The sequence below is a fragment of the Triturus cristatus genome, chromosome 6 (genome assembly GCF_964204655.1).
Source record: "Triturus cristatus chromosome 6, aTriCri1.1, whole genome shotgun sequence".
In the NCBI taxonomy this organism is placed as follows: domain Eukaryota; kingdom Metazoa; phylum Chordata; class Amphibia; order Caudata; family Salamandridae; genus Triturus; species Triturus cristatus.
Window position 1 is genome coordinate 1358318775 of NC_140589.1, and position 23998 is coordinate 1358342772.

The following is a 23998-nucleotide window of genomic DNA, read 5'->3' on the forward strand; positions in this document are numbered from 1 at the left end:
TTTCATTTTGAGAATCAAGCGGCATCCTTGGCTCTCCTTAGCTCCTAGATTAGATGCATCCTGTTGTTTGTGGTTGACGAAGCGAGGAAGTATCGGATATATGGGAGGTATTGGATCATCACGCTGGAGCTAAGGAGATTGTAGCCTACTCTATTGATGATTGGCCATGCCCTAGGGGAAGCTTTCCTTTCATATATGAGGTGAGACTCACAGTTGGGAAAAGATTATGATGCAGAAAGTTCTCACCCTGAGGTGAGGGCTGTACTGAAAGTAGCATCAAGTATGGGTTAGCCTATTCAAACTGACTGCTAGCTCCACTCCTTCTAGCTGTAAGTCCATACCACTCACACCAGCCTATAGTAACCCCTGAAAAGTGTACCACTCAAGCTCTACATGGCCCCAGAGCAGTGATCCATTCACAGTGCATGAACCCATTGATAAAAGCTCCACCCCTCTGAAGGAACACAATTAGCACAACTACACTAAAGCTAAGGGAAACAAAAGCAAATTGGGGATACAGAGGTGTGATCTGAATCCACCTAAATAGTCAAGGGACAATGGAACCACTGAGTGGCTAAAGAAACAGAGACCAGTAAACCTCCTAATGCTTTCTCAGGAACCATATATCAGTAATTATTCACAACAACATAAAGCATTCAGCTTGACTGTCAAATCCCAGTGGTTTCATTTGAATGCCAATTGTTCGTACTCTCCAGTGTAAATTACCAATTTAAAAGAAACCATATTATTCAATTGGTACATACACTATTGTTTTCACAGCTTTATCATTGCATATGTATCTGAGCATTTTCAAATGTTTTTAATGAGTTTCCAAGGAGTGTAAAATCATGTAATCATGCTTGTTTATGACCTGAAAAAGTACATTTAGTTAAACTTAAACCCATAACATTGCCCCTTGTTTAGGTTCCCACTTACTTAGTATGGAGCATCCAGCACATTCGACCTACTTGTCTCTCCCGTCCCAGATGTTATATACTTCTGAAAGTGCCCACGTATTTATAGGGAGGTGCTTGTCTGTCAAGTGTGTTGTAAAAATGTACAGGTCATTTGCGGCGCTCTCACCCGGAGTGGGAAACAAGTTTCGTATTCTGTTAAAAGGAGCCTTAATGGCACCCATGCACAACAATTTGGGTGGTCTGGCAATGCATAGTATGGATACTATGCACCACAATACCACCCACATCATTATGAATAATTACTAATACTTTGCACCGCAACAGACATCCTAGCTGAATAAAGTGCAAGTGCTTCAGCTTACATTATAATTAAAAACACAAGTTCTAAAATCAATAAAAACCATGATGCACTAAGGGAGGGAGATTTGCATGAGGCAGAGGGTGAAAAAAGGGTAAGAGAGCCAATTGTTTGCCAAATTGGTTATATGCTCTCCAAATATTTAGTAATGGAAAAGACAATGACCAGAAACGTGTCTGCCCTGTATTGGGCAATACCGAAAAGGTGGCATGGAGGAGAAATCCAACACCTGCGCTGCTTATAATACCTTGGGCAAAAAAAGGAGGACATGGTTATCGGCTTCTTTAGCACTTCTGCAAACAGGACAAATCTTACTGCTTCCTTGTTGATTATTCCATTTAGCGGTAAAGGTAGCAAGCAGTAATGTACCTAATTTGAACCTCATATAAAGAATGTTTGTGAATGGAGGGTCAATATCAGTCATGCAGTTTTCAAAATAGGAGGTAGACTTAAATCCTATGAAACAATTAGTCATTTTGCCCAAGCCTACCTGTTTGGAGAATTTAACCTCCTCAAGCTCCCAATAGATGACCTTCTATCTCTTATTTGCATAAGATGAAATAGTTTCAGTGGACAACCAATGCTCATGTAGATTTACAGAGTATAAGGATTGTTTTACATAGTCCAACCAGGGTAGCAGAACACCTCTCTGTGATTTATTGAGAACATCCCTTAACCCCACCCAACATTCTTCCAGCACATACTTATACCAGATCCGGAGCCAGAACAGAATAGGTTTCAGGTGCGCTAGGGGTACAATAGACCGAATGCCTAAATTATGTTTAAAAATCAATTACGTGCTTGGGGCAATTTAAGGGCTGGGCTTAAAAATGTATTCTCAGCCACCTCCAGTGCTTTTGAATTAACACATCCCCAGAGTTCAGCTACATGTGTTTTGGCAACTACAGCTTTGGCCCTCCAAACCTCAAGAAGGGGAGAAATTGAATGGAAAAAAGTCTTGTTTGCGAATGTTGAAATTGCTGCCGCCCTGTGCTTTAGTATAAGAGTACTTTTGGTAATCTGGGTGCCCAAGGTATTTGCACTAGTGAGGCGAATGCCAAGATAATCAAAATCTAGCACTTCCTCCAATTCCTCCCCTTCCATAATTATTGATCCTCTGAAGCCTCCATGGGGTTGGTCTAGGCAAAAGATGTTAAACTTATGGAATTTCATAGGTGTTGCTTCTCCTTTGCAGGATTTGCATTTGGAACAAACAGAAATCCCTTTCGGTGCCTCCCTAACCAATTAGCTTCATGTTTGACAGTTAGATGGCTATGAACCAAATAGTCAATTAGGAAGAGTGCACCATTAAAAGTGATGTGGGGAAAGTCTTGCGATATTCCGTCTTATTTAGTGTCATTCTGACGGAAGTTCCAGTGCTTATTTCAAGGAAAGTATTAATTGTGTTGCATCTACACTGACTAGCATTCTCATTCTGATTGTAATTTCTTGTTGCAAATCATGGCTTTCTCGTTTGTTTTTTAACAGATCTTCCTGTGTTAGTTTGGCTACCTTATTGATTACTGCATGCAGATTTTCTTTAGCATACCCTCAATCTGAATCAGGCATACATATTCCCTTTCTCTATTCTATAGCTCTCCTACTTGTCAGAAGTAGTTTCCCATTGGAATACTGTATTTCAGATTTCTAGGATTGATACTCATCCCATGTAAAATACTAATGGCAGCGGTTTCTCTTTTGTACAAGGTTATGTATAGTTTATCCTCACTGCTTAAACCATAGCATCTAAGAATGTCATTCTCTTGCTACTTATAGTAGTAGTAGGTTCACATTTAAATAATTAAACCTGCCAGCTTCTGTTTCATCCCCTCTTTGAATTATAAATAAATCATATATATAATATATTCAATATTCAATTTCAACTGTCCAAAATACCTGCTCCTCCCATCAGTCCATGAACAAGTTTGTGTAGCTGAGAGCGAAGCAGGAACCCTTTGCAGTGACTTTTGTTTGTTTAAAATAGTCATTGCCAATACCAAAATATTTTCATTAAGACAGAATTGAATCATATCCAAAGTGATTTGCAAATGGTGGTACAATTTTATGGGCCTGTACTTCAAAACATATTTAGAAACTTTAACCCCCTCATTCTGTCCAATCCTAGTAAACAAGCTATTAACATCTAAAGTGATCATCCCATACTGTTTTTCCTGTCCTTTATTTATGATCTTACAGATGCAATCATTTGTGCCTCTAGCACATGAATTCAATGCTTTTACATATGGGAATATGTAATGATTGACATAAATTTACATAGTCTAAAACACACTTTGTTTAGAGCAGACTATAGGTTATTCTTACCCTGGGTAACTGACCGTTTGTTCTGTGTTTTTGATGAGATAAGCAAACCCCTTATAGAGAGATTCTTATTGGCATTGCAACCTCCACTGGCATTGACTCCTGTTTGGAGGACAAAGTGTGGATCTTTTTTACCTTGAATTCTCTAAAAAAAAAAGTTAAAATATTAATTATAGATTTTTTTAAGTCCATGTGCATTGTAGAACAAAATGATGGGCCCAAATGTCATATTTTTGTTCAACCTCATTAATAGCTTGTTCTGCTAAGTTGATAATTGTAATCAAGGAAGTTTTTATTATTTATCCTCCCTTTTTGCTCCAGGTTTCTCGTACTGCTGCTCTGCTATTTATTCAGAGCTGAAACACATCTTTGATGTAGCCACCTTGAATAAGCATTGCAGTCACTGAAGGGCAGAGCTTCTGGTTAAGCAGTGTTACACATGACCTCACATCCATGAGAAATGTACCTCCCCCACAAGAGTACCATCAATTGGTGAGACAAGTTATGTGAAGAAAATATATGCCAGGGTGAAAGTTTAGAAGTTAACAACATTTCAGAGATTTTTTCATCTTCTTTTCAGAGAGCACCTCTTCAACCCTTCTCTTTCAGATGTTCCTCAGTGACCTATTGACTTGCAGGAGGTAGATCTGAAGCAAATGACTGTGAAAGAAGACCAGTTGGTGGCAATAGAGCAAGCAGATTGGGCAAGGTGATGGGCAAACTCACAAAAAGGATGGCCATTGCAATCAAAATACTCAGATTGTTCACCTAATTTCCAGAAGTTCCAACTGTTTCTGAAGCCCAAGTTTCTGGATCCTTTGTGTTGATCAAGATAACTGAGGATGGCGGAAGTGCCCATGAAAAGTATAATTGACAAGATGGGCACTATTATTTTATTTAGGGCTGTAGGAACAATGTGAATCACCTGCATTCCCACCCTCTCCAACTAGATGAACACAAAGCTGCAAAGCGCAAGTGGGAAGTGGAAAGGGAATGAGTGATCCTATAAACAGCAATAGCATGATCATTGGTGTTGGTCAGGTAATCATCTATTTCAGCAAGCAGCGATGACTGGGGAAACAAAAACAAAATGGGATTGTAGAATAATGCTTGTCACAGAGTAGATTAAAGGTCCACAATGATATCATGCGCTGCCACATTTCCACTTCACTGTGAACAAAGAAACATTGGAATGTTGGAGCTCCGGGCTTATGCCAGCCATTATAAGCCCGGAGCACTCCATTGTTTTCAACGGAGCTTCCAACATCCCAATGTTCTAATATGTCTTACAAACCAGCAGAGTAGCAGGGAAGGTGAGTGGTGGCATTGCGGCAATAATCAAGAAACATCTCAAATTCACTAAATTGACCTCACTAAATCTTCCGTCCATAGAGAACTTGGTAATCAAACTTGACTCTCCTACTTCATTCTCTGAACACGTCCCCTTTTACAGACCTCCTAATTATATGCAAAATTTCCCTCATTTTCTAGTTGAGTCAATCTCACCCTTAATAATCGACCAAGCCAATGTACTATTATTCAGTGATTTGAACAATTGGGACAATGAGGAAAAAAGTGGGCAGCAAGCAGCTGAACTTACGAACGCACTCAGATATTTGAAGTTAGATCAGCAGGTACATCAGTCCACACCTATTAAAGGCCATAACCTGGCTCAAATTTGGGTTACCAAATTCCCTTTGAGGAATTTAAAGATTGTTCCCTGCGTATGGTCTCATCATTTTCTGATCTCATTTTCATTACCAGACCTCTCCTCTTGCAAATTTGTGACGTGTCCTGGCATTTTATCCAGGAATTGGTCTTGAGCTGATCAGATGTCTTTTTTTAACCAGTTGGAAATATCCTTGCCATCACCCCAGGAAGAAATATATTACTATGAGGAAGCAATTACAGAGTGGCTCATGGAGGCCAAAAATACTCTAACCTCCTCCATAAAATTAAACGGACGAGATGCCATGATGCCAATAAATGGTTTTCAGAAGAACCAAAAACAGCTGAAATAGAACTTCGGCGCTCTGAATGAAAGGGGCACAATAATTGCTCCCCTGATCTCAAAAACATCTACCCACGACAACTTAAAGAGTATAAAGAGTTGATGAGGTAAGCTAAAGCTAATTTTTTTATGAGTAAAATCTTGAATGCCCCAAACAATGCCGAAGAGATCTTCAAAATCCTCTTTGAACTCTCACACCCAGACAGAATCACTCGTCTCATCATTCCCTCTTAAAAACTTTGTGATTCTCTCAATTCCCTCTTTATCAATAACTTGAAAACATCAAAAAGAGTATTCCCTTTAGTTCCCTGCACAATACTATGTCTTCTGATGATAGAAATACAAATAATCTTTCGTCTTTCCCCAAGATAAATAAAGAGGACTTAATTGACCTATTGACAAAAGTTAAATCAGGGTCACCCATTGATGCCTGTCCTCCAAGTGTTTTAAAATTGATATTTACTCATTTTCCTTCCTTGGAGTTATCTCTTCTTAATCTGTCTCTCAACCAGGCATAGTCCCAAGTTCCTTTAATAAGGCAGTTGTAGTTCCCTTACCAATTCAATCTGCAAAATTATCGGCCAATTTCTCTTCTCCGCTATTTGGGAAAATTGCTTGAGGCACATGTAGCTCGACATCTCTGCTTCTTTATAGATGCCCCAGATTTCCTTGATCCATGCCAAGTGGGCTTTCGTCCAGCTCGCTCGACAGATGCAGTGATCCTCTCTGTAGTAGATGACATGAGAGAGGAAGTAGATAAAGGCAACACTTAAGCCCTAGTCAGTGGCCTTTGATATGGTCGTCTCAGGGCCACAGGACTCCAGGAGTCAGCAATCAACTGGATCGTCTCCTTTCTCAAGGACAGATTTCAGTCAGTTAGATTTTCCACTTCCCCTTTCAATTCTTCCAAAGGGTAATTGAACTGCGGGGTTCCAAAAGGCTCTTCTGTCTCCCCTCTTCTTTTTAACTCATACATCCACCCCTTGGTCCACTCTCTCAAAAACACGAAAGTTAGCATTTTTAAATATGCTGATGGCATGCAGCTGATCTTCACGATTGACAGCACTTCAAATTCTAATCTGCATTTCCAAGACACCGGGCTGTTCATCCGGGACTGGATGAATAACAACCAATTGAATTTAAATTCTGACAAAACAGAGATAGTGATCACCAAAAATAAGCTCAAACTTTGGAATCCTTCCTTCTGGCCCAATGAGTTGGGTCTACCCCCTTTCCCAAAAAGTCATTAAAAAGATTTGATTTTACAATTAACGAGGATCTATCTCTGAAACATCAAATTGCCTCAGTGATATTCTCTTGCTTTCTCCGACTTCGCAGAATTAAGAGGATCAGAAAATTCCTTACCACCGACACCTTGGTTCAGATCATAATTGCTTTGGTCATGTCGAGAATTGACTACGTCAACTCTCTTTACTTGAGTCTTCTTAAACATCTTATGCGGAGGCTTCAGTTAGTCGACCACCAGGCAGCTTGGCTGATTTGTCAGCTTCCCAAACGTTGCTATATTTCAAAAGTTACAAAAGACATTCACTGGCTCCCAGTTGCACAGAGACCTACATTCAAAATACGTTGCACTATTTTCAAAGCCTTGCACATGAGACGTTTGGCATTTATTAAATCTCGGATCCACATGTACTCCCCCACCAGAAATCTCAGATGCACCCATTTGCACCTGTCAGTGATCCCAAATGTAAGTGTTTTAGGATAGGTGTAGTCAGGTTTTCAGTCACAGCTCCTCGTGTCTGGAACTCCCTGCCCCTGGAACTCAGGACCACCTTTAATTATTGGAAGTTCAGACAGATGCTGAAGACTTGGCTCTATAAGCAAGCCTATTAATAAGTTTCCTGTGCCAAGCTGGGACAGTTACTTAGTGCCAAGAGACCATTTGGTGCATGTATGCTATACAAGCTGAAGTAACATAACATAAAAACATAGGGTCACAGAACTCCTTGGCGAATTTCAATATCCTTGTAATGTACAGAAGGGGGTACAATATGCTATATTTATTATTAGATTGCATATGCTGCTTCTCAATTCATGTCAGCAGGTTTGATCTTCTGAAATATGTGTGCAAAATTGCAGAGGTGTGTTGTTTACTTTAAAACTCAGTTTTTGACCCTGCAAGAGTATAACCCAACTAGCAGCAGATCAGTGAAGCTAGCACTATTTGACAGTGTCTTCCTTGAAGGCTTAATTGCAGTCCAACCAAAGTTGTTTGTCTTTTGGCTTACACAGTAGTCCCTCTAAATACTGGAATTTATCCTACAGGTTTACTTCAAGCCTTTGGACATCAAGAAAGATGCGATCAAAGAAATAAGTGAGAGCAAGTGTGGTGCATAAGTTTTTCCTACTCTGTTCCCTTTCTTTTTCATTCTAATGCTGGATACCTTTAGAAATTAATTAGAAGCCTGGAGGGTGTACTAAGGGGATTGGAACAACAGACCAAGCTGTTGCGACTCATGAGCCGAGAAACCTTATCAAAGTTTTTTTTTGGGTGAGGGCAAAGATTACAAAAGTAAGCAACATTCAATATGTGGACCCATCCTAATGAGATCCATGGATCCATGTAACTCGTACTAAGACTTGTTTTTATTGCTGTAAATTCTTCTACATGACAAGCAGCTGACTCTCCAGGCGCTGTATATTCCCTGGGAGACTTTGTTCACCTAGCCACCAAAGACCTTCTGATCCCCCTGTGGGAACAAATGTGAGGGCAGTGTGGCTTGAAGAACTCAAAGTCCCATACTAGAATATCAGCACAGACAAGGACCCAAGGTCATGGTGGCAAGAGCCTACACAGGGTTTTAAGGCACCATGGAAACAGTGGGTCAAAGAAACCCAGGTGTAACAATGCCCTGGTACAAATTGTATGGGTTCCACAACAGAGCCCACAGTAGTACTAGACCTGGGTGGAATTGTAATTCTCGTCATGCCCCCACTTCAGCGACCACTGTGTGGGTTAACCTCAGTATGGTTCCCAGGCTGCCCACTTTGCAACAGGGAAGACCCATTTGAGTGATGAATCCTGGGAGTCACCTACCCTGCAATCTCTGGAAACTCTCAATTGTTTAGCTGGGGTCTTGAATTCCTGAATTGAATCTGTGGCTCTTAAACTCTCCGCGGAGAGGAAAGGCAGCTTGTTACTGCTGACTTCTTGGAAGGAGGCTTCATTGGAAGGAGACACAGACTCTGCAGAGAGATTCCAGAACACCGCAGCACTCCTGAACATGTAGTGAAACTCAATCTGCAAGCTCAGATAAAGGGCAGCACATTTGTGGATGTACTTTTCTGTTTGGACTTCTTTGGTAAATCAACCAGGAGGAAGATGAGAAATTGAACTTTAGACCTATCCTCTGTAGTTATTGAAAAAGCTTCAGGCTCTTCAAACGGGCAAACTAGAAGCAACATCATTGAGAGTGATCTGTGCCTTGACCTCTCAGTTGGGGCTGAGTGGGCAATACATTTATTATGTCGATTTATCTCAGGGTGTGCAACTTATTTCCAATTAAAATGATGCTCACTCTAGTATAATTTAGGAAAGGTGAACTATTGCAATCTGCAATTGCTGGCCATAACTCTTTAGCATAATTTGCTCTCTTCATTGTGTATCAACCCACACGTGACAAAACCCGGTATTACTATATAATATAATGTCCAGAATTTAGCAGAATTTTGCCAGGTTGTGACCTTTGCATACAAAAGTAAAAGTAAAATGCAACAGGAGAAATACAAATAAGAAATTATTGAGAAGAAATTAAGAATGATCTGGTAAACCTCTTGGCCTTATACAGTTGTGTGAGCCAGTATATAATGGTCCTGGTGGCTAGTACTGCCTTGTTAGGGCCCTTTCAGGTTAGCCTTAGAGAAATGTGAAAGACCATTTCCCCAGTGTATTTGTGCGTCCCATATTCCTTTTGGACTGGGTCATACACAAGTCTGAGGACTTCTTGGAACTACCCAATTTATGGAAGATGGAAAATACGTCATGTGAGGTGACTTTTAGGGGCTAGCAATTCTTTTTTGGAGCTTTAGGAGCTTTGATACACCAGTCTTCAGGCCCACTTTGAAAAAACCTTCTTGTCATTTCACCCTTTAGCTTTTTAATCTATCATACTGTACAAACTCATATCCTTATATATTGAATATATTGATTGCAGCTGTTACTTACATTATAACATCTAGGTGCTGTAGGTGGGGATTTAGATAGTCATGAGGGCATAGTAGGTGGGTGGTTGAGTACAATTTACATGGCAGTATACGTTGTAGGCAGAGATTCTAGATTTTAGTGGGAGAACATTAAAGGTGTAAGTAGTACTATAGGGTGACCATCACAGTATACATTTGTATGTACAGTTTCTTTCCATCAAACACTTTACATGCACATGCACACCACAATGTTCACTCTACATTACTGATAAATTGTAGTGTATGCTATAGCTCCTGTTGTGTAAGGGGGTGCAATACTCATATGTTATTTTGTTTTCAAATGGCTCATACTTTAATCTTGATATTTCTCTGCATTATAAATAACAGAAGTAACTACTACTCAAAGGAATGTCACTCAATACACTGTTCTGAAAAGGATGAATGTAATGCTCAGTTAGCCTTGACAGGATTCAATCTTGTGCTCTAAGAGTTCTATGGACCCAGAAGTGGAGGAAGATGGCTTTGAAAGAAGTGGTGTATGTGGAGGTGTAGGTGAGGCTGTTGGGCATCATGGTGTAGAGGCTACTGCGCAGTCTTCAAGTGAGGGTGTATTTAATTTAGGCTATAGGTCATTAATGTTCATATGTGTAGGGTGTCAGTGGTTGTGTGGGTTTTGGGTGTGGGTGGTTGTGTAGAATGTAAGTGATGACAGGTGCAATTGTTGCTGCATATGAAGGGTGTATGTGGTCCTGCAGGTGGTATTGGTGAAGTTAAGAGCCTTGTTTGTTTCAACACACCAGCAGGTTATGCATTTCCGGTGCTCTCTGCTGCTCTCTTCTCATATGTCCCATTGCTTTCATTTTAGATTGTACTAACATGCAACTAAACTCTAAGAAAACCTTCAGCTCCTCGGTTTAAGTCTGCTTCGATACCCTTCCATATTTTACCATGGTTTAATCCTGACAGCAGGCAAAGTATCAGGCGTAACCTCAAACTTCTACTTCGAAGCCCACTCCAGACTTCGGACATGTTTACCAAACAGGATTAGTAAAGACAAACGGTCTGGTATTAATGTGCTAACACAAGCAGCGCAACCACATTGTCAGAAGGAGCGTACAGAACGGGTCATGTTGTTAAACAAATGATTTGTGCACATCTATGTAAGCTCTAGAGTGAAGGCAGAAAGACACACTCACACAACCAATTGCAGTAGGTGAGAGAAGAATACTTTGTGCGGCTAAGCCTAGAAATCATTGTCATAGTCTTAGCCAATGGCTGAAAGAGGCTGCTTGAAGAAATGTAATGGTTAAAAGGGGCGGACCCAAACCCATTCTATGTATATTGTAAACAATAGGTCTGTTTGACAGCTATGTTGTGAAAACTCAGTCCTAAACAGGATCAGTGTGGCATACTTGCCACTGTATCAACTATGACATAATGCAAACAATGTGACATGTAGTATGATTTATTTTTTGCTTCATTGCCATACTCCTGTAATGATAATACAACAGTTTCTCCACAGTGGCCCGAAAACACCACTGTACCAAAACGAAAGGAGTGCTCAGGTTTAGAGTACAGCGGCTGAGTAAATTGCTTTATCCAAGGTCAGAAATAAGTAGTAATATTGTAGTCTTGGTTTGCTTGGTGTTCATTTTCTGCAGAAGTTTTGTATGCGTATTTTTTTCTCGTCACTCTCATGATACAACTGCTTATCAGTTCTTTTCTGTTTCATTGATTGATAGTTTATGCCTATCCTGTTCATGGATCACAGATTCCCAATGCCGCACTGTGGAGGGTTGCTCCATTCTTACTCAATTAATGATTTTTCACGGAAATGAAAAGTCAAAGTGCTGACCACGTGCATTTAATAATATTCTTAATTAAAAGTAGATCCAATTTTGTGAATGTATTACAAATCAGATAAAAAATGACAAGACTGTTTTTAATATTTAGCACCTTGCATACAAATGTACCAAGAAAGGCCCCTGATAGACACCAAATATAACATCAATGCAATTAAAAACACTGCAAAGGAGAAGCAATGTTAACTTCAAAAGCCCGAACTAGGTTAATCGCTCGCATGAAATAGGTTATTGCTTCTAGCTCTATTATATTAGCAGTACTTGACAGGTTTGTTTTTATATATGAATGGTGAAGATATATAATTTCACATTAAAATCGATATATGTTTGCTTTACCAAATGGAAAGTCTAAACTCCATAAATCTAAAGTTAAATCAGGAATCTTGGTTGTGCTACACCACTTATGGTGGATAGTAGTCAAATAAAGAGCGATTTGTTTTCCTGGCCTCTTTTACAAAAACACGACACACCCAGGCAACAATTAACAACAATACGACACATCCATGTGCTATTTCCGGCCCTGGCGCACAATTGACTGACTTGGCGCCCTTGCGTCATGTTGCAAGCGTGCCTGCATTGCGGGGATGATTGTTTTTGTGCAGGAAGGTACACCTTCCTGCATAAAAACAATCATTGATGGGATATTTTCCTCTTTTTATGTGTGATGCAGAATGCAGCACACATAGAAAGAGGAAACAATGAGGAGAAATAAAAGTATTTCTCCTCGCTGTGCCACTCCTACACCTCCCCTAGGGAGGTGGAGGATTTTGATGCATTCCCAGTTTTACAAAACTTTGTAAATCTGGGAATGTTTCAGGTTCCTTGGATGTTACGTGGTAACACCCACAGCAACACCCATAGATTGCCACTTTCACACAGAGTAATGCATGAAAGGGGCCTATATTCATAAGGCCATGAAAAGTCACGCAAGGTGACTTTACGTGGCTATGTAAATATGGGAAGGCACACTGTGCCGCTGTTGTGTCAAAAAACGGCCTTGTAAATGAGGCCCTATGTGTGTTTGTATGTTGTTTGAAAACCTTGTTGAGTTCTTAGGACTTTTGCTAGTTTTGGTAGCTGGTCATTTCTGCCTTTTGTCAATAGCTTTATATGAAAATTACAAAAAAAGAACACTGTTCCTGTGGTCGGGTGCAAATAGTCACCCAGGCCTATCAAATGAAAGAAAGATACAGGGAAAGGCAAGACCCCAGGTATTGTGCGTGAACCCACTAGTGAAGTGGGAGGAACATGTCCTTTTACTTGTTGCCCTCACACACCCCGGAGAATGTCATGCTTCATCATCGGGCAGGTGCTCCTTGTTGGGCCGGCGCTGCAATTCCCAATGGGTCCCCCGAAGGGTCACTTTATCGGAGATCTTTTAAGGACTGCCAGATGGTGCATGTGGGTGTGCGGGGAAAGTGGGTGCTCTATACAAGGTGCATAGTTACGTGCAAGATAATTAAAAGCTTGCTAGTGGGTGTCATACAGCATGTGTAGAAATGATGGAGCCCTAGGCAGCATAAAAAGGAATATTGTCCTAAAGGGCATAGTATGTCCTAATGTAGAAGGTCTAATAGGTCGACATGTTTCACGCCTTTATTGCCATAAAGGTCATTGGCGTTTCTTCAGGACCAAAACAACAATTAAAGTGAAGTGCACGTGATATCCAAATTTAAAATATAGGTACCCTCTCAAAATTTCAGGGCTGACAAGTAGGACTGTATGATGGCTACAACCCATTGGTTGTAAGCGCTCCTGATGTTAATTTAGGGGAGAGAAACACTGGAAAGAAGACAAATTATGATCATCAGACTGGCTTGATGTATCATAGTGTGCCACAGTCGTGTGCACACGATCACACTCACAAAGACACATAAGGCAAATTGCGAATGTATCTTGAGCAATAACTGGCCATGCCTAGAAAGGACCACAGCATGCCAACATCTGGGGGGGGGGGCAAGTGGATGACAGTGCTTGCACCTTGCCAGGATCTGGAGGCCTTAGCCCATCAGAAAATATGTGCCCAAAAAACGTAAGTTTGGTTTTGTAAAATTCACATTTCATTGCATTTAAAGAGAGACCTGCATTAGCTGGCACACTTGAGTGAGGGCTTTGTCATGTTCTTTCTGAGTTTGCCAAAAAAACAGTGGGTCGTCACTGTAAAGGAAAGCATATGTAACAGGTCTCTGTGGATAACATCTGAAATATTTCAGCAGCAGACGATACTCAAAAACCCAGTCTTGTGTATCTGAACAACCCAAGATGAGTGGAAAAAGTGGGTTTCACTCTAGTTTGAGTTGCTGCTACTCTTTCTTTAGGTCAAGATGGGAGAAGACTTTAGCCCTGTTCAGTTGCATGATCATGTCCACTAAATGTGGATCAGGGTGTCTCTCTCTTTTAATGTTTTTTTTTTGGCTGGCACATATCAACACAAATGCGCACCGCTCCACTACTGCCCATTTTTGGTACAAATACTACAGGTGAGACTCAGGGTGTGGGGCCTGTGGAACATTCCATAATCTCAAGAAAGAGAGAGGGACCCAAACAATGAAGGGGAAGGGTACCAACAATGACCAAAGTCTAAAAGAAAATCCCCTTCGGGTAAATCTCATGCACAGCAATTCACTTTACCACACACAGCCTTTATACACCAGATAGATGAAAACAATGAACAAAGAGGAAATGTAATCAAACAAACAAATAATAAAAATCATTAATTTATTCACAGCACCATTTGGAGCTCATAAGAGGTATGATGTCACAAAGTGTTTAAAATCAGAGAGGGATGGTTATATATATGTCTTTGATCAATAATTTGTTTAAACATTGGTCTACAGTCATTTTTGGAGGCTCTTTTGTACACTACTGACCACATGGGTTATCTCTGTGCTATAGGGCATTAACCTCATAGCTCCTGAAGCAATTAGAGAGCCAAGATAAATTCTAATATACACCAGGTAATTTGGATACTCGTAATTAATAAAATACCTGAAAGTCCAGGGCAAAAAGGCCTCCAAACATAACCATAGGCAAAGGGCAAAAGAGCCTCCAAAAATGACTGTAGACCAATGTTTAAACAGCCAATGTGTTCATAAGAAAAAAAAGAAAGAAGAACACAGACCAAATTATTTATCAAAGACATATATAGCTTGTCGTTCTGCTAATTTCTTAGCCCCTGCAGCCATTAGCATTTTCTCCAGACTGAGTGTCTCTCTTAACATGTGCCTTCTAAACAAATCCGAAAGACAGCCAGTGATGACACTAAAGTGTATGACTTCTTCATCAATAAAGCAACAGAACTTGCAATGTATGCTAAGTGCATTAAGTTTTTCAACAAACTCATCCATTGTTTCACTGACCTGTTGTTGTGTTTTGTTGAAGATATACATTTCATAATCAACATTTAGGATCGGATTGAACTTAGCTTCCAGCGTTTCTTTAACTTTTCGGTGTGATGATGCATCAGTCAGGGGAACTTTCTTTAACGCTTCTTTCACTCCATCCCCGCAAGGTTTTTGAAATATTTACTGATTTTCTGATTATCTTCTACTTCTAGCGCTTCTATGAAGTCATCAAATGTTTCAATCCATGCAGTCCACCTGACACCAATGTTCTGTCTCTTATGTGTGTCAAGTGGTGGTGGTGGCTTCATGAACATGGCTGCATCGTATTTCGCGCTCCCTTCTGCCGCCATTATGTGATCACGTCATTCAACTGATTTCACTGTGCAGGGCGGCTCCAACAACTTCTGCAAGTCTCAGCCATTTGCAGAAGCATGCGTGGTAGTGTGCTTCAATTGCTGAGTACTCTCTTTTTACTTTCTGCTTTTTTATTTTATTGGTGCTAGAGTTATTTTCTCACAGCGTCGGACTAATTGCTGTTTAGGCTGAGTGCAGCGCAGCATCTCTGTCAACAACCTCACCAGCGGGTATGGTGGGCATTTTGAAATATGCTCCTCTGCAAGTCCTTCAATTCCTTCTGTGGCCAAGTATGGGCTGGAGTAGATTTTTGACTCCACGTGTGCTGGCTGCAGGCTGCTTTGTATCAATTTTGGGAACACATGACACGCATGAGCAGTTTGTAGTACCGTTGCAAACTCTCAGGGACAGCTGTCTTGTTTTCCACAGGCACATATCCCCTACTCGTCACCAGTTGTAGCATCTTCCCAAGACCGGGAGCCGGCAAATAGATCATGCCACACACAGGAGCTGCTACTAAGTATGTATTTACTCTCCAACATTCACTCACACACTACACATTATGTCATATTTTCTAGAGCCACACCCTAACATAGCATGTAGTTCCTGTTTAAAGTCCGCCCCGTGTGCCACTGGAACATCACAAAAGATGACGTTCCAGCAGCGCATAGAGCTTATAAGTATACCCCTTACATTTTAGAGAGAGGCACACAGTTTGTTTCATTAAACACACTGTTGAAGGAACATTCAAATGGGAAGTAAAACGAACCACTAATACAGAATCGTTGCACTTGTGCAATAACAGCCACACATCAATTTTACACTATTTTGCTGCTCATGCCATATTAAATGGTGAAAATTTAGCCCATACCCATTTTGTAGAAAGCTTGTATTAACTGTTGAAAATGGAGCCCAGAACCATTGCTTAACACATAGTACACCCTTGCTTGCTAGTATACCACTTTACTTCTGTAGTGGAGATTTTAGAAAATAAATCCTAGCCCATGGGTAAGAAAAAGATTTCACTGACTTTATGAACACGTATGTTATAAAAGGACGGAACAAACTGATTTTGCCACAATTGTCTTTTCTTTTTCCTTTCGATAATGAAGACAAATTATTTTCTTCTTGTTTTCTCATTGCCCTGGTGCTCCATTCTCAGTTGCATAATCAGCAACAATGGGTCCAACAGATTTTCACATTTACAAAGATATTGTAATATGGCCATTATTAGCACTACAGACTCAAAAGAAATATAGACCATAGAATCCTAGCTGTTTTTTGGCACATGGATATATACATTGAACTTCTTAGGGAATAAAAATACCCAACATGCATTGCCCAGAATGAAGCCCAATTAATATGTGTGATTTGTTTACCATTAATGATCATTAACCATATTTTCTCCCCTCATGCACTACACATCTAAGAACGCAACCTTGAAAATTCCACACATCTGCGCTGACTCATAATTAGGCTTGCGAAGAATTTTGATTTTGCTGGAGTAATCAGAGTAATTTCGGTAATTCTCTGTTACTCTTTGATTATTATTATTATTATTATTTATTTTTGTAGAGCGCGTAGTCACCCGGAGGTATCCCAGCGCTAAACGATCCTATCTCCTGAGTTCAGTGGGAAAAGGGAAAGAGGAGGGAAAGGGAAGAGGAAGGGGAGGGGGACACGAGGGATCGAGGTTAAAGACAGACAAAGTTCACTGAGGGAAGAGGTGAGTTTTGAGCTGTTTCCTGAAGCGGAGATATTGCGGTTCGAGTCGCAAGACGCGGGGGAGTGAGTTCCAGAGTCGTGCAGTATGGACTGAGAAAAGTCTTCCTCCTGACCGGGCTTTCTTGAATCTGGGGGTGGCAATGAAGTTTTCCGTGTCCGAGCGGAGGGGTCTTGAGGATTTGTAGGATGTGATGAGTTTCTTAAGAACAGGGGGGCCTTGATTTTGTAGTAGTTTGTGAGCTAGACACAGGGCCTTGAATTTGACCCGCTCTCTTATGGGAAGCCAGTGGAGGAGTTTTAGGGCCGGTTTGGCCGACGCTCTGGCAGGAGTCTTTGTGAGAATCCGGGCCGCGGTGTTCTGAACTCTCTGAAGTTTGTTCAGCGTCGCTTCAGGGGCGCCCAGGTAGATCACATTGCTGTAATCAAGCCTCGAGAGTATTAGGCCTTGAATAAGCAACTTTTGGGAGTTGGTGGGCAGGAGGGGCAGGACTTTCCTTAACGATTTCAGGAGCCCGAAACAAGTCCCGACTACTTTCTTCGCCTGCACGGTAAACGAGAGGTCGGTGTCGAGCCACACACCCAGACTTTTTACTTCATCTTTGGGTTCAGGGGGAGGGCCCAGACAGGCTGGCCAGATGTTCGGGGAGAGTATGGGTCCTTTCGGGCCGAGGAGCAGAACCTCCGTTTTTGATCCATTTAATTTTAGGGCTGAGGTGTTCATCCAGCGATGGACCTGCGCAAGGCAGTTAAGTAAGTCTGCTGGTTGTTGTCTGGGGTGAGATAGTGAAACAACTAATTGTGTGTCGTCGGCGTAACTGACGACGCTCACTCCGAATGGGATGATGACTTCCTCCAATGTGGACATATAGATATTAAATAATGTGGGGCTCAGGGAGGAGCCCTGAGGCACGCCACATTGGAGGGGAATATCGGAGGAGCGGGCGTTATTCTCCCAGATCTGATAGGTCTGATGCGCCAGAAAGGATGAAAGCCAGGCTAGCGCAGAGCCCTCTACACCAGCTCCCTTGAGTCTTTTGATGAGAAGTTGGTGATTGACGGTATCGAAGGCCGCACTTAGGTCGAGGAGGATCACTGCCACTGATCCTCCTCCGTCCAATAGCGCTCTGGCCTCCTCTACCGCTGCCAGGAGGGCGATGTCCGTGCCCTGCCCTGGACGAAAGCCCGTCTGGGAGCTTTTTAGTATGTTATTAACCTCCAGGAACTGGGAGAGTTTTTTATTAACCAGTTTTTCAGCGATCTTGCTGATTCCCGGAAGTAAGGAAATGGGCCTATAGTTAGCCAGATTTTCAGGGTCGAGAGAGGGTTTCTTTAACAAAGCTTTCACAACTGCCGCCTTCCAGCTCGGGGGTACAACTCCCTGTTGGAGTGAGGTGTTGATCAGATGGGTCATGGGGGGAATAATCGTGGGGGCTACCTCTTTAAGGATTCGAAGCGGGGCGGGATCCCTGGGAGAACCGCTTTTTATGGATTTTAATGTGTTTCCCACTTCTTCGGTCGTACCTTGACCCCAAGAGAGGAGATGACTGGATGTTGGGGGGTGCGGGAGATCGTTTTCCTCGCAAGAGGTCGCGGGGGAATTAGGTCGAGAATTTTTGGGATTTTGTCATGAAAAAAATCTGCCAATTGTTGGCATTTTATCTGGTCCGCTTTGGGGTCTGTGGAGTGTCTCGGTCCAGGAGCTGGGGTTTTCAGGAGATTTTTTAGGATATCGTAGGATTCCTTGCTGGAGCATACTGCTTTCTCTATTCTTTCCTGAAAGAAAGCGCTTTTAGTTTTTCGGATGGCAATTTTATAATTTAAAAGTGAGGTAGAATAAACATCTTTGTTTATCTCCGATTTATCTTTTCTCCAGGAGCGTTCCGTTCTCTTGCACTCTTGGCGCAGGGCTTTAAGCTCTGGAGTATACCAAAGGGCCGAGGGTATTCTTTTAAAATGTTTGAAGGAGGAAGTTTTGGGGATGAGTGCGTCTAGGGAAGAGGTGATCCATTCGTTAAACTGCTTATAGGCTGTGGCAGGATCGGTGGAGAGCTCAGGGGTGGACTCTGCAAGGGCGGCGGCCCATTCCTCAGGAGCAAGTTTGTGCCACCGTCTGTCAGTGACCTGAATTTTAGTAGTTTGGGGGTTGTTGGTGGTTATTTCCCAGGAGATAGGGACAAGAAAGTGGTCCGTCCATGGAAGGACCAAGGGTGGCCTAGTGGTGATGGTTGCCACATTAGTGAGGACGGGATCCAGTAGGTGTCCCTTCTCATGGGTGGGCTCATTGTTAACCAGTCGGATATTTAGTGACAGTAGGTCTTGAAGGAGGTCGGTGGCTATCCGGTCCGTGGGGTCTTTGAAGTGTAAGTTCAGGTCACCTAGGACGAGGAGGTTAGAGGCAGAAGATGCTAATTGTGAGACTGATTCAATGACAGCATTAAGGAATTTTCCAGGAGTGCCCGGGGGGCGGTAGATCAATAGCCCTGACAGAGAGTGAGCTGGGGAGGATTGAATGGAGAATTGGCAGCTTTCGCAGTCCTCAATATGGGCGTTAGAAATTCTACACATGAGTTGCTCCTTAAAGATTATGGCTACCCCCCCCTCCCCTCCCTTTAGGTCTGTGTACAGCTTGACAGAGGTACCCTGGGGGCAGAGCCATAACAGTGTCCGAATCGGTGCTGTCTGATAGCCACGTTTCGGTAAGAAAAAACAGATCAAAGTCGTGATCTTGAATTAACAAATTTGTTTCGAGCGCATGTTTTGGAAGGGAGCGGCAATTAAGAAGTCCAATCTTGAGTCCGGGTTTTGTTGAGCTGATGAGGGTCGGGGTGCAGCGCATACAGTTAAAGAAGGGTTCACCTTCGGTGTGCGTGTGGTGGCAGGCCAAGATTTCCTTAGGTTGGAATGCGCGGAGCATGTCTCCGGTATACATCACGCGATCACAAGGAATATCCGACAGAGTCTCTGGGCCTGGGTCCGTCTGGGCCTGGATGGGCCCAGACGGGCTTGCCTTTGGCGCGCCTTCGGCGCGCTGACGGCGCGCCCGCTGCGCCCGTCCGCTGCGCGTACGCGGGAGGCACATGTTTAAATAGGTGAAAGGGGGCGTGGCCTCTAGCGAGTGGGCGTGGCCAAAGACCGGCTCACAGGCTGCTGGCGCTGACGCCGATGATTAGGGCGTTCCCGGACGATCGTAGTCTCACTGAGCACAATCAGGTGAGGGAATGGGTGACAGTGTATATAGTACAACAAATTTCAATGTTTAAAAACAGAAATTCAAGTGAGTTAAAATTAGCGCTCCCGGCTGTGCCTCAGGAGAAAGGTACTTTGATAAAAAATTACCTATAATTATACAATGAATCCTCCTCACCTAATTAAGAGAAAATCGAGGTGGAAAATCCTACAGGAAGCGGACATTTAGAAAGTGCAAACGACTGCTCACACTCGCTATTCATGTTTTGTTGCATTTAGTGTTTTTTCTTAGAAAAAAATGTATACTTGCATCCCATTTGGACGTGAGGGGGCATTTTTGCACCAACAAATAGTGCTAAACACATTATTACTCTTTTCGCATAATTCAACTATAATCTTGATGAATTCTTAGGTAATTGTGCGTGATTGCGTTACAGATAATTACACCTACCCCAACTCATTATACACTGCTATCTCCATGCACAGACACATTCATAGAGCTCTGGATCCTCGCAGGAAGAAGCCATCTTTCTTGAGTAGGTGTCACATTCACCCAACACACACACACATGCCCACACACACATACTGGCAAAACTTTACTTTTTTCATGACGTTTTGTATACCAGTCACTTCGACATTGGTACCCAAGAATCACTAACCATGCCAAAAGAACAAACCCAACAAGCTGGCATCAGCAGCAAAGTAGCAAGTGTGCCAGGGGCCCTAATTGCAATCAATTGCAATCAAGCAAAACAGGTCCACCCCCGGCCTACTAGTAAGAAACATCAATAATTGGGGTGTAGTGTGCCTCTGCTAATCTATTCATAGCGAAGTCTCTGACTGACAGTATGCCATGACAACCCTATTAATCCATAACCTTAAAGCGCTGAAGCTACCTCTACAGTAAACTGTGAAACTCAAAGTGCTTTGTTTGACTACCACGAAGAATAGCTCTAAATGTCATGATCACATATGTGTTGCATGCAGAGCTTGCCCATATTTCCATACGTATCTTGCTCTTACCAGTCGAACCGTATGTCAGGTTTGACTGCATTCTCAGTCCCAACTCATTCATAGAGAATAGCAGCGGCCCAGCCTATGTTTCCTGCCCTTTATGTGCTTGAAATAAATAATTAAAATTGTGCTTCATTCACACTGACCCTCGCGCTGCATGAGGGTCAGGAAGAGTCATTGTTCTTTTTCTGAGACATGCGCTAGTGTGCATGTGCCTAATGTCGCAGGCTTTTTGGAGCTTATTTCTCTTCAGCCCTGGCTTCCGAGGCCCTCTACAGTGCAGGGCCAAACCCACCTGTGATGAAAGTGAGTTTCTGTAACTCAGTTCAACCTGGTCGTGTTAGATTGTAGCCCTTTGCTGCCTGAGGTTGCATGTCAGTCACCAAGGATGAGTGCAACCAACCCTTGCCTAACTCGTCACATGGTGAGGTGGGAGCCGCAAGCGTCACTGACCTCACCTTTCTTATAACAAGTTGGGAAAGAAGGTGGGATTCACTTGAGGCTGGTTAGAGACCCGTCTCTGTGATGAAATGGGCATAGTTAGGCTCCTGTGCTGTGATTGCTGCAAGTGCCATTAGGACTCTGTTATGACAAGCCATGCCCAGCAGTGTGACTCCATGCTCTACTTCGGTGTGCAGCCTACTCAACGCACAGAATAGATGTTGGCCTGAGCCTGGTTCGAAGCTGAGGGTGAGAGAGCAGAACAGGTCAGTGCAATGAATGCAGCCTCCTTGTCCCATATCATGCTTAGGTATCAAATGCACTGGTTCCAATAGTGCAAAGATAAAGAGGGGGCCCACTGCATCAACTGCATCGGCATGCGTCCCACCTGACCGTTAATTGCAGCCCCCTGGTGAACATCAGCACTGGGCTGCTGTTCACTTGGCAGAGCAGGAAAATTTAGAAAGCTGTTAAACGAATGGGCCTACTTTAGTTAACTAAAGTAACGGTCAAGAAGAAAGGTGTCCTAGACAACTTATCTTTAGGAACATCTTTATTTTTAAAGACATATTGCACTAAACATGTACATGATAAACTCTCTACAAACTTCAAAAAAGTGTGTTTTTTTAACATGCATGTGCGTTTTACCTTAGTAGATCAGAATATATCACTGCATTGAGAGGCATTTATTAGCAGTGATGGTTTTCAAAGATGATCTTTGAATCATTCATGCCGCCCCCATTCCAAAACAATGCCATTAGTGAACCATGAGGCAAGACATTCGCCAGGCGCACCTTGTGTGTAACTAAAGTTGCATTTCCCTTCACGAGAAATGTCCCTCCTTGCGCACTGCCAGTGGTTTCACGTTTTGAAAGTTCATAGGATAATCACAAAATGAATTTGAATGGTTCAAATCAAGAATTTATTTGGTAAGTTGTTTGATGACATATGCTCATTGTATTCATGAGATCATCACATCATTTCAAAAATCCATTGAAGGGTTAATCTTGGTATTGAAAACATCAAGATGAGAACCCCAATGCATTTCGGGCAGATAACCTGCCCTTCGTCAGGGAGTATGTTCCTAAAGAAAGCAAAAATAGGCAAGATTCAGGCGACCTGTTGACTGTGGATATACATGACTCATACTGTTGGGTGTGTACAAATCATCGTGTGCCTAAAAGGATTAATAAACAAGTGTTCGAGAAGCGTGGTGTTAGTGAGAAGCTTGTTCGATTTTTAATTATCCTGTTAAACGCAGTGGCGCGGTCAAAAACGTGCCGGAAAAAGGTCTGTGCGAGGATCATTATCAAAGTTTAGGTGTCCAAAAAAAAGTCCATGAGACATTTACTTACACGGTAAGGAAACGAACTGTAGAGAATCACTGTGCACCCGACGGTGCATAACGTAAGATAAGACGGTCGTTACGTTACCTGTGTGCAAGTGGTGGAATCTTTAAAAAGAAAAGGTGCCGGTAAAATGAAAAGCCCGTTGATGACCGTAACATTAACGGTTGTGAAGCAACTGTGGAGCACAACGCAAATGCTGTATACATATATTCAAATAGTGCAGCATTACCTTAATTCAGTGGGTGTTAATGTTAATGTTAATGTTACTGGGTATTTATAGAGCGCGCGGCTACTCCCAGGAGTGTCCCGGCGCTAAAAGAAAAGAGGACCAGTGACAAAACACAACTGTGGAGCCCCAAGGCCGCTGATCAATTATACAAACAGCCAAGTTTTGAGCTTGCGGCGAAAACTAAGAAGATCCCCCTCCTGACGCAGATCAAGAGGTAAGCTATTCCAGAGCCAGGAGGCTGCTACTTGGAAGGAACGTCCACCAAATCGAGAGCGAAGAAACCTTGGGGTCTGTGACAAAAATGAGTTAGAGGACCGCAGGTTTTGAGAGGGAACATAGAGCTGACATCTATTTCTCAAATACGGAGCCCCAATGTTATGGATGGCCTTATAGGCCAACACCAAAGCCTTAAAGTTCACCCTCTTGCGTACTGGAAGCCAGTGCAGGGACCTAAGGTGTGGGGTCATATGGGTCCTGAAGTCAACCATAAGTATGGCTCTAGCCGCGGCTGAAGGCGGCTGATCAGATAGTCCGGCATGCCAAGGTAAAGAAACATTAACATAATCAAGACGCGACAAGATCAATGCTTGCACAACTATCTTCCTATGGGTTGGTGAAAGTAATGGAAGGAAATTGCGCATCATTTTCAATAGGCCGAAACAGGTGCCTGCCACCGTCTGGACTTGGGACTTCATGGACATATCCTTGTCCAGTTTAACCCC